This window comes from Bos grunniens, chromosome 25 (genome assembly GCF_055505025.1).
Source record: "Bos grunniens cultivar Pamir isolate PY7600 chromosome 25, Bosgru_T2T1.0, whole genome shotgun sequence".
Lineage (NCBI taxonomy): Eukaryota > Metazoa > Chordata > Mammalia > Artiodactyla > Bovidae > Bos > Bos grunniens.
In genome coordinates, this window is record NC_141189.1 from 440,392 (window position 1) to 456,476 (window position 16,085).

The 16,085-nt window shown below is 47.1% G+C and overlaps 1 long non-coding RNA gene across 1 annotated transcript; it reads left to right on the top strand.

Moving 5' to 3' along the window:
• The first annotated feature begins 1,920 nt into the window (after positions 1-1,920).
• On the top strand, positions 1,921-5,773 carry LOC147344643 (uncharacterized). The gene is made up of 2 exons (XR_015155079.1): positions 1,921-2,125; positions 4,731-5,773. It is a non-coding gene; the product is annotated as an uncharacterized LOC147344643 (long non-coding RNA).
• The last annotated feature ends 10,312 nt before the right edge of the window (positions 5,774-16,085 follow it).

Here is a 16,085-nt window from a genome sequence, read left to right on the forward strand (position 1 = left end):
TGAGTGGAGCAGTGACTTTAAGGGGCTAGGATGCCAGCTGCCTGCCTGGAGGCCACAGGAGGAGGGGGCAGAAAAGCAGGCGGTGTGGCTCATCTTGGTTTCTGAAGACACTTCTTTCTGGCACCAAGTGCCAAGCTATGGGAAAGCTTGTATTCTTTTTATAAAACTGCTTTAGCTGTTCTAATTCATTTGCCTTTCCATCTTAGTTCATTTAAAGATAAATGTACAAATGTACATATTTTTCTTTTAGCACCAGTGGAAATCCTATAACTTGGCTACTTTTATCCAACAATTCATTATACAGATCTTTCCAGGTAGGTACCGACACAAATTTCCTTCCTAGATCCCTCTTAATGGCTGTTTCCTGAATGTTCTGTTTTTATACTGAGTGATACTAATATCAACAATCTTAGTGCACAAGTATTTGCACAAATGTTCCTCCCACGCTGAGTTGTTATCACTGGACCTTCCGTGTGGAATATGAAAAGGTGATCTATGGCTGTTTATCATTCATTTCTTTGATGGCTTCTGAAGAGACTGTTTTAAAACAAATGTTGTATCATGATTCCAATCTTTCTACTCCACAGAATAAAAATCATTCATACATGATTTTACCCAGTCCTTTCATGGTTTCAGTTTTACAGTCCCCACAGTCTAAGTCTCACTAAATTCCTAAGTCCGCCCGGGAGCAGGGCCTGCCCTCTGGGCCGCCTGGGTCCGAGCCTCGGGAATCTCTGAGGAGCGCTCCTTCTCCAGCAGCTGCCCGGGGAGGTCTTCCCAGCTCCCGCCCTCCCGTCTGGTGTCTGGGTCTCCGCGCCCTGCCGGGCCGGGAGCCGGCTCCCAGGCGGACGCGCGGGACAAGCGGGGCGTCAGGGCGGCCCGGCGGTCGGGGTCCGCCCGGGGCCGTGTGCGCCGCCCGTCGGGAGCCACCCAGCGGACGCCGTGAGCCGGTCCCTTCCCGGGGAACGTTGGCGACTCCCGCGAAGGTTCGGCCGCCGAGCCCGGGGCAGAGCTCCAGAGGCCGGGGGTGACAGCGGCAACGCTCCCGGTGCCATGAGACCCGGGAAGAGCCTGCTGTCTCCGGAGATTCGGGCTGCAGGTCGGCGGACAGGGCGGGCGGCGTCGGTCGGTGTCGGTCGGTGTCGGTCGGTGTCGCTGCCCGGCCGGGTGGACCAGCGCGCCGCGGGGCCCCTTCTGCCCGCGGGCACCGCCGGGGCAGCTGAGCGCGAGCAGGAAAGGGCATGGCGCCGGCGTCCGCGGGGTTACAGCCTCCCGATGTTTCCCACGCGCCCGGAGGTGCGGACCACACGGATGCACGCAGACATGTCCAGTCTTCCCAGCCTCCCCCATGGACCCCGATAGTCCCGATTCACAAACGTGTGTCCTCTCCCCGGAGACGGCCGGCCCTGGTGTCCAGAACAGGAGGCACCGCAAGGGACGACCGGCCGCCCGTCCTCCTCCCCAAAGGGGGCCCGGAAGCGCTTCCTTGCCTCCTTGGGGGAACGGTCGTCCCACTGCCTTCGCGGCGCTGAGGCTGCTCCCAGGCGGCCACGGTTCCCAGTGAAGTGCTCAGGACTCAGCAGACGGGATTTCCTGCGGGTCCGGCTGCATCTATTCGAGGGGTGCCAGGAGTCCCTTCTATTCTCCTCGGGCTCGGAAGTAGAAAGGATGGTGTCCGTGTGGAGGCGCTGTGTTTCGGGGGTGTGAGACACCGATACATCTATGTGAGGATGACAAAGCCTACAGATTGGTGCCCGCTGTGGCGAGGTCGACCAGATGGCCCGACAGGTTGTTGGGGATTTTGGTTAACATTTATACTGTAATGTAGGTATTCAATGAGAAATCTTGAAATTAATTATAATGAAAATCACCATTATCATTGTTACTCAACAATAACGTAATTATTACCTTTGTTTGCAGTTAATTTAAGAAACACTGTTTCAAGTTTATCCACAGAGTATCCAATTGAAGACGACCAGAGAAGGTGTTGAAATGAAGAACTTTCTTAACACACTGAGAAGTTGGGGAACCTCTCCTTCCAGCCACGAGGCCCTGCCCTGCAGCAACCGACCTGGAAAACCAGACCCCAGCCCCTGCAGCAATGGGCTCCAGGATTCAGTGCGTGGTCAGTGACTGTCACCTTCCTTATTTTTCTTCCTTTCAATTTAGTACCAAATTGGGGACGCCAAATCTGTCATCTAAGCAGTCACCTGGGACGGCCCTCTTCCTGCCAGCCTGCCTCTGACTTCCCCACATTACACTCTGTGAGCAGGACACACTTTCCCTCTTTCCCACCAGAGCGCGTCCCCACTCCTGTGTGTGCCCTGAGTCTCAGCCTAGGCGAGTGGTGGTGGCTGACTCCTTGCTCTGGAGACAAATTCTGAAGAAACAGTGAAGGAGCAGGAAAATATCCTAGAGTAGGAAATGGCCACCCACTCCAGTATTCTTGCCTGGAAAATTCCATGAACAGAGGAGCCTGGCCATCTGCAGGTCGTGGGGTCACAAAGAGTCAAACACGACTGAGCATGCACACACAGACACAGGCATCTTCGTTTATGTCTACAGAGCTTAGAGTGAGAACCAAATAAAGCACTGAGGATAATATGTGGGTTTTGTTATTTTTGAAAAAAAATCAAATTAATCATTTTAAGTTGAGATATATATCATATACCCAAAAATTCTCCTTTAAGCACTATATCTTAGTGATTGCCTATTTATATAGTTGTGTAGCCATCATCACTATCTGATCCAGAAGATTTTATATTTTATCTCCCTACAAAGACACCTAGTGTTCGTTAATCAGTCACTTAAATTCCACATTCCTCACTCTTTCATCCTCATGGAATTGCCTATTCTGTGTATTTCAAGCACATGGCTTTGTACAACTGTGGCCATTTAGGTCCGGTTTCTTACACAGTGTCATGTTTTTGAAGCTCATTCATATTTTATCATGTGATCCAATTTTTTGTTTGGCTTCAGAATTTTCCTGTCTTTAACACATGCACACACACACACACACACACACAGACATGCTACAGTTCTTTAAATGTGGAAAATACACAGAGGTCCAATGTCACCATTAGAACCATTTTATGCACACAGTTCCATGGCATAAAGTACTGCCTTCCTGTAGGCACTCAACCTGCCCACCAACCCACAGCGGCCAGCAAGCACAGAGGACGACAGCCCAACTGTGCTGCCCATTGTCAGAACCCCCACAGCACCCACTCAGGCCAAGGCTAAACAATAGGTCCACTTCCCAATGGCCAAAGAAGAGACCAAGGGTGGCCAAGGGTGAGAGAGATGAAAGGAGAGACAAGTGGGAAAGTCCACAGCACCTGGTCTTTCCAGCTGGTCTTGCAACCAAGTACTAATCAGGCTCAACCTTGCTTTAGCTTCTGAGCTCAGAAATTACCAGGGGCCTTCATGGTGCTATGGCCCTAGATGATGGCAGCCCCGACCAGGCACCCCAATACTCTGTGCTGTGGGACCCTGCCATGCCAGCCTCACCAGCCCCTGTCAGAGCCCTGGGGTGCCCAGCATCTGTGGACAAACTGCTCCTGACACATCCTTCAGCCCTCTGGAGGCCCAGCCACCAGGCTGTGACTTGGAGTTCCCAGGAGATGGTTATCAGTCAGGGTATGTGGCCAGTGGCAATAGGGCCTGACCCTCTGGAAGTGAGTGGAGAAAAGCCCAGTGCTCTAATTCAATGCTGTCCTGGCACCAACTGAGTGTCTCTCGCTGACATCTTCACTGCTTCATCCAGATATTGCACGTACCACTTGTGTTCCGGCTGGGGTTCTAGGGGCAGCCTTCACGGGGCTGCAGCCTTTCCGTGACCAATCCAAGTGCCGATGCCTCTGGCTCTGGGCCTCACACAGGGAGTACCGCTGTCAATGCTCAGGGATAAAACAGCAGATCTAAGACGCTGAAGACTTGTCCTAGGTCTGGCAAACAGCTCAGAACTGAGGTCTGGTGGCCTTAATGCTGTGACCTAAGACCACACCATCTGCCAGCAGACATGTCAATCTCCAGATAATCAGGATCAGATTGATTAAGTACAAAGAGGGACAAGTGTGTCATGTTGGGAGGAGGGAGGTGGAAACAGCACCCCTCTGCCTTTGTCTCCCTCCTTCCAGCTGCCCAGGGGACCAAGACATCCCAATATTCTGTGTTCACATATTGTTCTCTTTTGACTTAGACAACATGGAGGGTCCCTGCCCCTCAAGTAGTAATTTTCTCAGTTTTGAGGGGTACAGTCATGAAATGTCTTCCAGTGTACAAATAGAGAAAATATAAAACTCACCCAGACCACTGGAGTTCCGTATGAGGTGAGGGTGATATAAGGTCCCTTGAACTTCTGTTCTGAAAAGAGGGAGGGAGGAGGAAGAAAAAGCTGATCTTCAGTGAATGTAACCTTCACATGGACTCTGTGTAGTCATTTTATCTGTACAGTTATTCAGTCATCATAACATTTACTCAAGGTCTTTTATCTTTCTGGCCCGATGTTCTCATCGAGCTCACAGGCTGAAGAGGTGCTCAAAGTGAGAGAGTCAATTCCTAGGCAGGTTGATAAGAAGTCCGAGGGAAGCTGAGGAGAGAGGGGCCTGGAGTTCTCAAGGAGGAAGAAAGGACAAACATCTTTTTTTTTTTTTTTTCTCTACATTCCTTAGTCTTAGTCACTCAAAGCATTTGTTTTTGTTTTTGTTTTTGTTTCTTTCTTTCTTTAGGCCCAGAACTGATGACTACACAAGTCAGTTTAAACTCTGTGAAAGAAAGTAAAGTTGCTTGGTCATGCCTGACTCTGCAACCCCATGGACTGTAGCCTACCAGGCTCCTTTGTCCATGGGATTTTCCAGGCAAGAGTACTGGAGTGGGTTGCTGTTTCCTTCTCCAGGGGATCTTCCCAAGCCAGGGATCCAGCCCGGGTCTCCCACATTGTAGGTAGATGCTTTACCATCTGAGCCAATTAAACTCTGTACTAGGGATCATATAACAACAATGTATCCTGCTTGAGGACAGTTTCTTCTTCCTGAAAACCTTCTGATTAATCCTGATATCTTAGAATGTATATTATGGGAATGGGTCTGGCAGGATCTTTCTGTTAAATTCTAATCCTGTTATCCTAAAATGTTAATTGTGGGAGTGGGTCTGGTAAAACTTTCACAAACTTGAGACATTCTTTTGATTTAATGTAGTAACTAATTTAAAAAGTATATACATCCCTTGCTAACACCATCAACGGGGGGGGGGGAGGGCACTCTCCACCCCCTTCTGCTGTCCACGTCAGAAGCTTTCTCTGACCTTTTCCCACTGTCATAAAACTCTGCTACACAAATGCTCTTGAGTGATCAATCCTGGTCCCTGGTCCTGAAGCTAAATCTTCTTCGGAGATCCTGAATCTGACATCGTTCACAGTAAGCTTGATTGAATCTATAACAATCTCTTAAAAGCCAAATATAATCTTAAAATAAGCTATGCTGCTGCTAAGTCCCTTCAGTCGTGTCCGACTCTGTGCGACCCCATAGACGGCAGCCCACCAGGCTCCCCCATCCCTGGGACTCTCCAGGCGAGAACACTGGGGTGGGTTGCCATTTGAAAAATCAAAGTGAAGTTGCTCAGTCATGTCCGACTCTTAGCGACCCCATGGACCTCAACCTACCAGGCTCCTCCATCCATGGGATTTTCCAGGCAAGAGTACTGGAGTGGGGTGCCATGGCCTTCTCCAAAATAAGCTATAAGCTCTATTAAAATAAAATTCAACTCAGTAAAATTTTAAAATCTTAGTGCCTTTATTTAAAGATTTATGAATCAGGCAGCATCCAATTTAGCAGTTAGAAACTCTGAGGAGTTGCACAAAATAAAAGACTTTTATAGGCATAAGGGATCAGGAACAAGGAAGTTGTACTGGGCAAAGAATCCAAGTGGTTACTGTGAGGTTACTTTCCATTAGAGGCTGGAAAGCTTTCTCAGGCAGATGACTTAACTAGTGATAATCAGAAGATCCCTGGCTGACTGGTTCAAGATTTCATTTCTGGAAGAGCCAAAACTGCATTTAAGTCTATTTTGCTAGCACGGTTCATAACTAAGCAACTCCTTTGGGGCTGTTGTCTTGTTTTTAACAGTCCCCTGGGGGGCAGCAACAAGGCTTACCACTGCTGGTTCTTCCCCAAATGCTGAGAGCGCATGTGCTCTGTGCCAGGCCTGTGCTGGGGACAGGGACCCAGCCACGACACCTCACAGTCCTTGACATTCAAGAGGAGAGTAAAACAGAAAACCACCATACTTTAAAAAGAAAGGATTCTGCTGCTCCCACAGAGCTGACGCTGTGGAGGGAGACAAGGAATAAACAGAACAGCTTGTAGAACAGTCAGCTCCATGGAGTGAAGGGCAGGACACGGCACAGCGGGATGGGGGAGCTGGGGCGGGGGGGGGGGGGCACGGGGAGGAGAGGAGTCCTGGGACAGAGGACTGATGGGTGACGAGCCCCAGCGGGTGCTGACAGGGCCGGCCCTGGGGCCGTGAAGGACCGAGGTGGTAAGGGCAGGAGACATGGGGGAGCTGTCACTGCAGATGCACACAGGGACGTGTCTCTGAGGAGGTGACATTTAAGCTGCGCTCCGGGCCACTGTCCCCTTCCCTTGTCACCCAGAGGCAGATACCGAGGATGGCCGCTAACATCACGCGCACCAGCCAGTCCTGAGCCTGCACACCCAGCTCACTGTTCCCTCCTGAGGAGTCACAGTAAAGGCCCCTGTGCTGAGTTCCCCTCCCTCCCTCTCTGGACAAGGCCGATCCTTTCCCATGTGGCCCAATGGCGTGGCCTGTCCCTCCTCTTGGGAACTGTAAGTCATCAACTCTCTTTTCGAGGACAGTTATCTCCTGATCTGTTTGCCTTATTATGCCTCCAATTTCCTATTAATACACTATATTTTAAATTAGCCAAGAATGACAGCGCACTCTAGACACAGAGTGTCTTAACTGAGCACACTCAATTAAGTGTGGACAAATAGAGCATGAATTATGACACTTCCTGCAATGTCCTCAATCAGTTTAATGTTTATTGTGTGTTAAGCGGTGTTTTGTGTTTTCCTGCCTGGTTAGTTTCCCCTGGGTCAGCTGTGTTTTCTTTCACCAACTCTTTCTCCTGACAAAATTACTTGCAAGCACAACTGAAGTTCAGAATATGTTCAAATTGTTCCCTACAGGGCAGGCATCTTAGAGAAAACTTTACTGCAGCACTGACAAGGCGTCATGTCTTTCTCCAAGTTGGCTGAGATAGTCCCACTGTTGTGTCCAGCTCTTTGTGACCCGTCCTTTGAGAGGAGCCTGGCAGGTACAGGCCCTGGAGTCCCAAAGAGCTGGACACGACTGAGCGACTATATATTCTTCCGGATTCTTTCCCATTACAGGTCGTCACAAGATACTGAGTACAGCTCCCTCACTACACAGCAGCTCCTTGTGTCACCTGGTGTACACACAGCAGTGCGTGCGTACTGACCCCAAACTCCTGACTCACCTCTTCCCACACCCCCGTGTCCTCTTTGGTAACCATAAGCGTGTTTTCTATGTCTGTGACTCTACCTCTGCTTTGTAAATAAGTTCATCTGTATCATTCTTCAATATTCCACATGTGTGATATCATACGATGCTTGTCTTTTTCTGTCTGACTTACTTCACTTAAAGTGAAATCACCATGTTCATCCATGTTGCTGCAAATGGCATTATTTCATTTGATTTTATGACTGAGTAATTTTCCATTGTATATATATTCCACATCTTCTGGAGCAAGCACTTCTTAGACTGTACAGCTTGACTTATTTTAAAGGAACAAAAATTGTGAGTAAACCTAAGTTTTTTTAGAGGTGGGGCATTTCTCTGCAATGATTCATATATCATTAATTAGCATTTAATGGATTAGGAGACCAAGAATAGTAGGTAAAACTGGTGTGTCGTTTTGTTTTATGTCACTTATGTCAAGTTCTCATGCTGCTGCTGCTGCTAAGTTGCTTTGACTCTGTGCAACCCCATAGACCGCAGCCCACCAGGCTTCTCCATCCCTGGGATTCTCCAGGCAGGAACACTGGAGGGGGTTGCCATTTCCTTCTCCAATGCACACAAATGAAAAGTGAAAGTGAAGTCACTCAGTTGTGTCCGACTCCTATCAGGGTTAAATTATGTTCACAAAATACAGATTTCTTCTGTTCCTCTATTCTTGATTCTCTAAAATTATGTGGTGCTTTTGTGGTCAGTTGTTCTTTGCTTGCATAGCCTTCACATGATTTTCAGAAGTAATTCTTGAAAAAATTTATTTTATAGCCTTCCTTGCTTATTTTTCTTTTCTTATAGCTGCTTTAAATATTGGTCTTGAGAATTCATATTTTTCCAGAAAGTAGTCAATTTCTTGAATATTCTAGCATATTTGCAGTGTATATAAAGGGGTTTATATTCATTTTGTGGATGGGTATGAGATGATATGAAATATACATCAGACCTGCTGTCTGACACAGGACTCCTAAGTGTCTTGAAGTTTCCTGGGTGATAGAAATGTCTTTTGGTTTGTTTTCTTTGTATGTTTTCTGAAAGTCTTCACTTTGGTTTTTCCTAGTAGGAAATGATTACTTTTATAACAGACACTTTTGATGATTATTGCTAAGGTTTGTTAGTACAATTCTATGTGCCCTTTATTTTAAGGCTTGTGATTAGTTTCATCTCTCTCTCTCTCTCTTTTTTTTTTTTTTAGTTTCAGCTCTGATACATGCATTTTCTGTCTCAGTTGAATGCCCTACATATTCAAGGAGGTTCCTTCACTCTGGCTGCTGAGGATTCTCAGCCCCACATGAATGTTGGACATTATTCAATGCATTCAGTTCAGTTCACCTCAGTTGCTCCATCGTGTCTGACTCTTTGCAACCCCATGAACCGCAGCGTGCCAGCCTTCCCTGTCCATCAGCAACTCCCTGAGTTCACCCAAACTCATGTCCGTTGAATTGGTGATGACATCCAACCATCTCATCCTCTGTCGTCCCCTTCTCCTCCTGCCTTCAATCTTTCCCAGCATCAGGATCTTTTCTAATGTGTCAGCTCTTCACATCAGGTGGCCAAAGTTTTGGAGTTTCAGCTTCAGCATCAGTCCTTCCAATGAACACCCAGGGCTGATCTCCTTTAGGATTCACTGGTTGGACCTCCTTGCAGTCCAAGGGACTCTCAAGCATCTTCTCCAACACCACAGTTCAAAAGCATCTATACTTCTGTGCTAAGCTTTCTTTATAGTCCAACTATCACATCCATACATGACTACTGGAAAAACCATAGCTTTGATGGACTTTTGTTGGCAAAGTACTGTCTCTGCTTTTTAATATGCTATCTAAGATGGTCACAACTTTCCTTCCAAGGAATAAGCATCTTTTAATTTCATGGCTGAAATCACCATCTGTGGTGATTTGGGAGCCCCCCAAAATAAAGTCAGCCACTGTTTCTGCTGTTTCTCCATCTATCTTTTCATCTATTATTTCAAATCCTAAAAGATGATGCTGTGAAAGTGCTGCACTCAATATGCCAGCAAATTTGGAAAACTCGGCAGTGGCCACAGGACTGGAAAAGGTCAGTTTTCATTCCAATCCCAAAGAAAGGCAATGCCAAAGAGTGCTCAAACTACCGCACAATTGCACTCATCTCACACACTAGTAATATTCAAAATTCCCCAAGCCAAGCTTCAGCAATACATGATCCGTGAACTTCCAGAAGTTCAAGGTGATTTTAGAAAAGGCAGAGGAACCAGAGATCAAATTGCCAACATCCCCTGGATCATCAAAAAAACAAGAGAGTTCCAGAAAAACATTGACGATGTCAAAGCCTTTGTGTGCATCACAACAAACTGTGGAAAATTCTGAAAGAAATGGGAATACCAGACCACCTGACCTGCCTCTTGAGAAACCTGTAGGAAGCCACAGTTAGAACTGAACATGGAACAACAGACTGGTTCCAAATAGGAAAAGGAGTACATCAAGGCTGTATATTGTCACTGTGCTTATTTAACCTATATGCAGAGTCCATCATGAGAAACGCTGGGTTGGATGAAGCACAAGCTGAAATCAAGATGGCCAGGAGAAATATCAACAACTTCAGATATTCAGATGACACCACCCTTATGGCAGAAAGTGAAGAAGAATTAAGAACCTCTTGATGAAATTGAAAGAGGAGAGTGAAAAAGTTGGCTTAAAGCTCAACATTCAGAAAACTAAGATCATGGCATCCAGTCCCACTCAATGCATAGATCTCCAGTAACCATTCTTTCCTCAAAAGTTGTTCCTGCTCATCCTTGTGGAATTTCACCTGTGTGTGATCAGATGACAGAGACTCAGCGGGCTCATTAGGCACTTGGAATCATTCTTTCTGTCTGAGTAGCTGTTTCTTTTCAATCCCCTGCCCCACACATATCATCTTCTGTGCCTCCCTGGCTCACCTGTGTTCTCAGATCAGGGCTTTCCTGGGCTGCATCTGGGTTCCCCTCCCTGTACCTGCAGCATGGAAATTGCCTGAAGGCAGACAGCCGGGAGTCTGCAGATGGATCTGTGTATGCATCTTCACTCTAGGAACTTAGTCCTGCATGGCCTGCTGTCCAGGATCTGCAAACAGTTGTTCCCAGTATTTTGTTCAGCTTTCTAATTACCAGTGCCAGGTGAGGAAGTTCAGATACTGTTCCTCTTAAAGCTGGAAGTGGAAGTCACATTTTATTTTTATAGACACTCTTTGAATCAGTAATTCTAAATCAGTTAACCACATATGTTTGAAAGTACCTTTTGCTTCATTTTCTCTGTTTTGCTCTTGCAAATGTAAAAACAAAACCAAATATCAAGAGACACACTAAAATAGGTTTTGTTTTCTGTTTTTCCTGGTTGAACTTTATGCCAACAAATCCTAGGTAAGGACTTAGGAAGCTGCAGTAAGTCAAGGCACCAGCAAGATCACAGGATCTGCAATCAACAGGGATCTTAATGGGACCAGAGAGCTTTTTTTTTTTTTTTTTTTTTTGCCATGCCGTAGGAGCTGGATGCAGTAGTTGAGGGGCTAGAGGGATCCCAGGACCTTAATGACACCATTGAGCCAGCTAAAATACAGGAGGCTGAGGCCAGGTACAGCAGGTTTGGCCAATGTGAGCTGAAACATATTTAATTCTGAATTTCCAGAACCATAACCTCAAACAAAATGTTCACCTTCTTCTGATATTCACATAGAAAGATTGCATAGAATCTTTTGCCTAGAAATTCTACTTCCATGGAAGATAGCCACCAGGAAGATTGCTTGGAGAATTTAAGAGATGTGTGGGTTTCAGGTGGAAAAAGAGGAAGTGAGTAAATGACAACTGCGATTCAGAAACGGAAAGGGGTCTGTGCAAACCCAGCAGGCTCTCTTTGGTGGAAGGCAGGCCGTGCACTCACTGCTCCTTCCCCCTCTTGCTGAGATCACGTTTATCATGTTTTAGGTAGCTCCAATGAAAACTTCAAGTACAGGGGCTTCCCTGGTGGTCCAGTGGTTAAGAATCTACTTGCAGGGCAGGGAACACTGGTTCGATCTCTGGTCCCCAGAAGATCCCTCATGCCACAGAGAAATTAAGTCTGTATACCGCAAAGACTGAGCCCAGGCATCCTAGAGCCCAGTGCTCCACAGCAAGAGGAGCCACCAAAGCGGGAAGCCCAACCACCCAACTAGAGCACAGGCCCTGCTCGCTACAAGTGGAGAGAGCCTGCAGGCAGCAAAGAAGACCCAGGGCAGCCAAAAGAAATAAAATTATATTTAAACAAAAACCGCTTCAAGTACAGTGACTCTCAATGGCTCAAGTAACTCCTGCTCGAAGTTCTCAGCACACTGGCGTGTGGGGTCTACAGGAACCCCCTCCTCCCGTGAAGGCCCAGTGTCTCCATTGACCACGTGTCTCCACCATGGTGCTGTGCCGTCTCCCTGCTCACCTCTGCACAGAATTGCTTCTGATGGTGTCACTCTTTAGGCAAGGGAGTCATTCTTGTGAATCATCATCTAAGAGTTAATATCTCACCTGCAATTTTATTTCTATATTCCTTAAAAGGAGTTCCTTAAAATCCCAATTGTATTCCTTAAAAGAGCGTTTTATCAAAATCTTGACTTGAACACCTGTGTTTTTATTTATCAACTTTTATGTTTATGTCATGCAAAGAGTTGACTCATTGGAAAAGACCCTGATGCTGGGAGGGATTGGGGGCAGGAGAAGGGGACCACAGAGGATGAGATGGCTGGATGGCATCACTGACTCGATGGATGTGAGTGTCAGTGAACTCCGGGTCTTGGTGATGGACAGGGAGGCCTGGCGTGCTGCGATGCATGGGGTCGCAAAGAGTCGGACATGACTGAGCAACTGAACTGAACTGATGTCTCCTTCATTGTGTCCTGTGCTGTGGCTCAGCCTCTCTCTCGGCCTCTGCTCTTGGCCTCTCAGGAAACAGTGTACAGGGTGTATTAGTTGCATCCGCCCTCCCCTCTCACTGGCTCTTTTCCGTCCTCCCTCATCTCCATGACATGTGTAACTGTGTGCACATCACTATCACCATGACACTCTCCCTCCCTTGGGAAGCCTGTTATCACCTTCCTGCTCCTTTCTCTGCTGCCCCGTGTGTGTCCCTGCCCGACACTCACAGCAGCCTCACAGCAGGCGCTCTCCCTCACTCTTCTCTCCAGAGTTCTTGCTGGAATTTCTGGACACCACCTCCCAAGTATTTACCTCTGACTCTGACTTCTCCTTCCCTGGTGGGCTCTGTAGCATCTTCCCCTGAATGAAGACCACAGATAAAACCTAAATTCTCCTTCTTCCCCAGCTACCTTAGACTCCCCTGTGGATGTCTCCTTCTCATCCAGGCTCAGTGATTCAATATCATCCACGAACCATTTTTCTATACTCAACCATCTGGCCGTACTGATACCATCTCCAGGGGAGTGGGTGGAGCAATGATGGGCAATGTTGAGATGGCAGGTAGAGACCAGGCCAGGCAATGAGGGCGTGAGAATGAAGGACAGTGCTAAGAAGAGGAGCAGATTATAGAGAAGTCACAAGGGCAGAAGAGGTTGGAGAATGTTTTTAAAAACAGATCAGGGAGAAATCTGGGAGAGGAGAGGTTGAGTCTTAAGGAAAGAGAAATGATCATTGCATAGCTCCTCAGGGGGGGTGGAGGTGGGGGAATCCAGCAACGTGCTAGTTTACGAGCAACATCCTATCAGATGCTGTATTTCAGTTGGAAATACTTCAGGCTACAAGTCCATTAGATTTGTAGAAATTCCTAATGCATTAGAAATTGATACATTTTCCTGCAATGGAATAAATTAGGCTAAGGTTATGCATTACATAGTTTATTGTGATGTCAAGATGTCATTTTATATTAGTGTTTATTCCAACGTGGACCAGTAAAGCGTATTATAGTACATCATCTATTCAGTGGACTGATTTGTGGAAAATAGTGTCCCAAGAGAGAATATTCCCCAAGATAGTGTCAGCTGAATATAAGCAAGATACATAAAACATTGTGCACAGTGTGCGACCATGTATGGTTTTAAATGTGGTTGTGCTCAGTCACTCAGTCACGTCCCACACTTTGTGACACTATGGACTGTAGCCCACCAGGCTCCTCTGCCCATGGCGATGCTCCAGGCAGGGATACTAGAGTGGGTTGCCATTTCCTGCTCCAGAGGATCTTCCAGACCCAGGGATTGAATCTGAGTCCCTTATGTCTCCTGCACAGGGAGGTGGGTTCTTTACCATTAGCACCACATGTGGAGTGAAGAACAAATAGATATTCATAGTTGCTTGTGTATCCATAAAATGGCATTCTGGGCCGTCTCTCCTGATCCAGGGGCTAAGACTCTGCACTCTCATTGTAGGGGCCCGAGTTCAATCCCTTGTCAGGAAACTAGAACCCACATGCGACAGATAAGAGTTCTCATGGAAAAGGTCCCACAGGCACAGCCAAATAAATACTTAGAAGAAAAAAAAAATACACCTCTGAAAGCTATCCCTGAGAAACAAAAACGTGGCTGACTGTGGAAGCAGCAAGGACTTGACAAGAAGGGAAGGGGTAGGAAGAACAATGTAATATGAACTATTTTATATTTTTAGGTTCTTGAGCCTTGTACATGTATTCTGAGTTTCTCAGAAATGCCAAGACGTTACCAAAAATTTTAAACCTCTAAAGAACAAAACTCACAGCTTTATTTCTACAAACTGAATGAAAGTCAAGTTTGTTTTATCAGAAAGATTATCTGGCTTCTCTAAAACATCTTCTCAGGCTTTTCCCACACTACCCAGACAGTGGTCCATACGGCACTGTCTGGATTCTTGTCATAATGTGAAGTGAATCTTTTACACTATCCTGGGTCCTTGCTGTCCGGCAAATGAAGGACGACGTCATCACGTTCCTTGCAGCAGGGGCCCTCTTAGGTGGCACCAACCTTTACTTCCCAATGGAGCAGTACATCTACAGAAGGAAAAGTGGCGGCGTCCACATTAGGAATCCGAAGAGAACCTGGGAGAAGCTTCTGTAGGCAGCTCATGCCATCGTTGCCACTGAAAACCCAGCTACTGTCCCTGCTGCGTCCTCCAGGAACCTTCGCCAGCGAGCTGAGCTGCAGTTTGCTGCCGCTTCGCTCCTGGAGCCTCCACTAACCAGACCCAGGCAGCTTCCAGGAGCTAAGACTCCTGGTAGTTACGATCCCTGGGCCGACCGCCAGCCTCTCCCAGAGGCATGTATGTGAACTTCTTACCATCGGTCTGTGTGACACGGACTCTCATCTGCACTCTGGAGACCACCCATTCCCGGCAACCAGGGAGCTCAGTCGGTGGGTCTGACTTGGCGGATGCTCACCCGGGAAGTTCTGCCGGTGCGCGGCATCCTTTCCTGTGAACACTCTTGGGAGGTCGTGCCTGATCTCCACATCTGCAGATTCTGAAGAGATTAAAGGGGAAGAGCAGGTGGCAGCTGAGCAAGCTCTGACCAAGGAGGACTTCACCGTGAATGGGTCACTTCAGCAGCTGAGTGCAACGCTACTGGATCTGAGGTGCTGGCCTAGTCCACAGGCAGGCAGGCAAGCTCGCTGCCTACTCCACAGTTACCCCAGAAGGCTGGCCTGCAGCGCCCGCTGCTCAGGCCACTGGACGGGTAGGCACAGCACTGCGTGGGCTTCAGCTGTTCTTTCACAGGCTCTTTTCTTGGGTGGGGGCTGTGCTGGGTCCTTGCTGCTGCACAGGTTTGCTCTGGTTGCGGTGAGCGGGGAGCACTCTGGTTGTGGTGCCTGACCTTCTCGTTGCAGCGGCTTCTCTTCTTATGGAGCGTGGGCCCCAGGGCCCCCAGGCTTCAGTGGTGGCAGAGCGTGGGATCAGGAGCTGTGGCCCCCAGGCTGTGGAGCACAGGCTTGATGGTTGTGGTTCACGGCCTTAGTTCCTCTGAAGGCACATGGGATCTTCCTGGACCAGGGATTGAACTCATGTCTCCTGCATTGGCAGGATTCTTTACCATGAGCCATTATGGAAACCCCACAAACTCTTAAAATGGAAATTGGTTCACAGAAAATAAGCAGTTTCTAAATAAATAAATATGTCTACTTTGAGAATGTTCTGTGACTTTTGCTTTTTTCCTTTCACATAAGAGGAAATTTTCATAATTCATTATGTTCTTCCCTCAAACAATATTTGCAACTGCTAATTTTACTAGATAAGCTTGATCCAATTTTTAAAACACTTTTCTCCCACTTTCCCCTATGCACTGTACATTCATTATCAATTGAGATAATATTTTATCATTGTTCAGTCACTTAGTCATGTCCAACTCTTTGCGACCCCATGGACTGCAGCACACCAGGCTTCCCTGTCCTTCACCAACTTCCAGAGATTATATTTATACTTCATATGGATAGGAGGATAATCAGTTGGCTTCATACTTGAATTATTTCTCTGAATCTGACATATTAATATGCTAGTAAGATATAAGACACTTGATTGACTTCAGCATAATAAAAAATAATAGAATCAGGTGACCATATCTGAAGACTGATTATAAAAGCAGCAG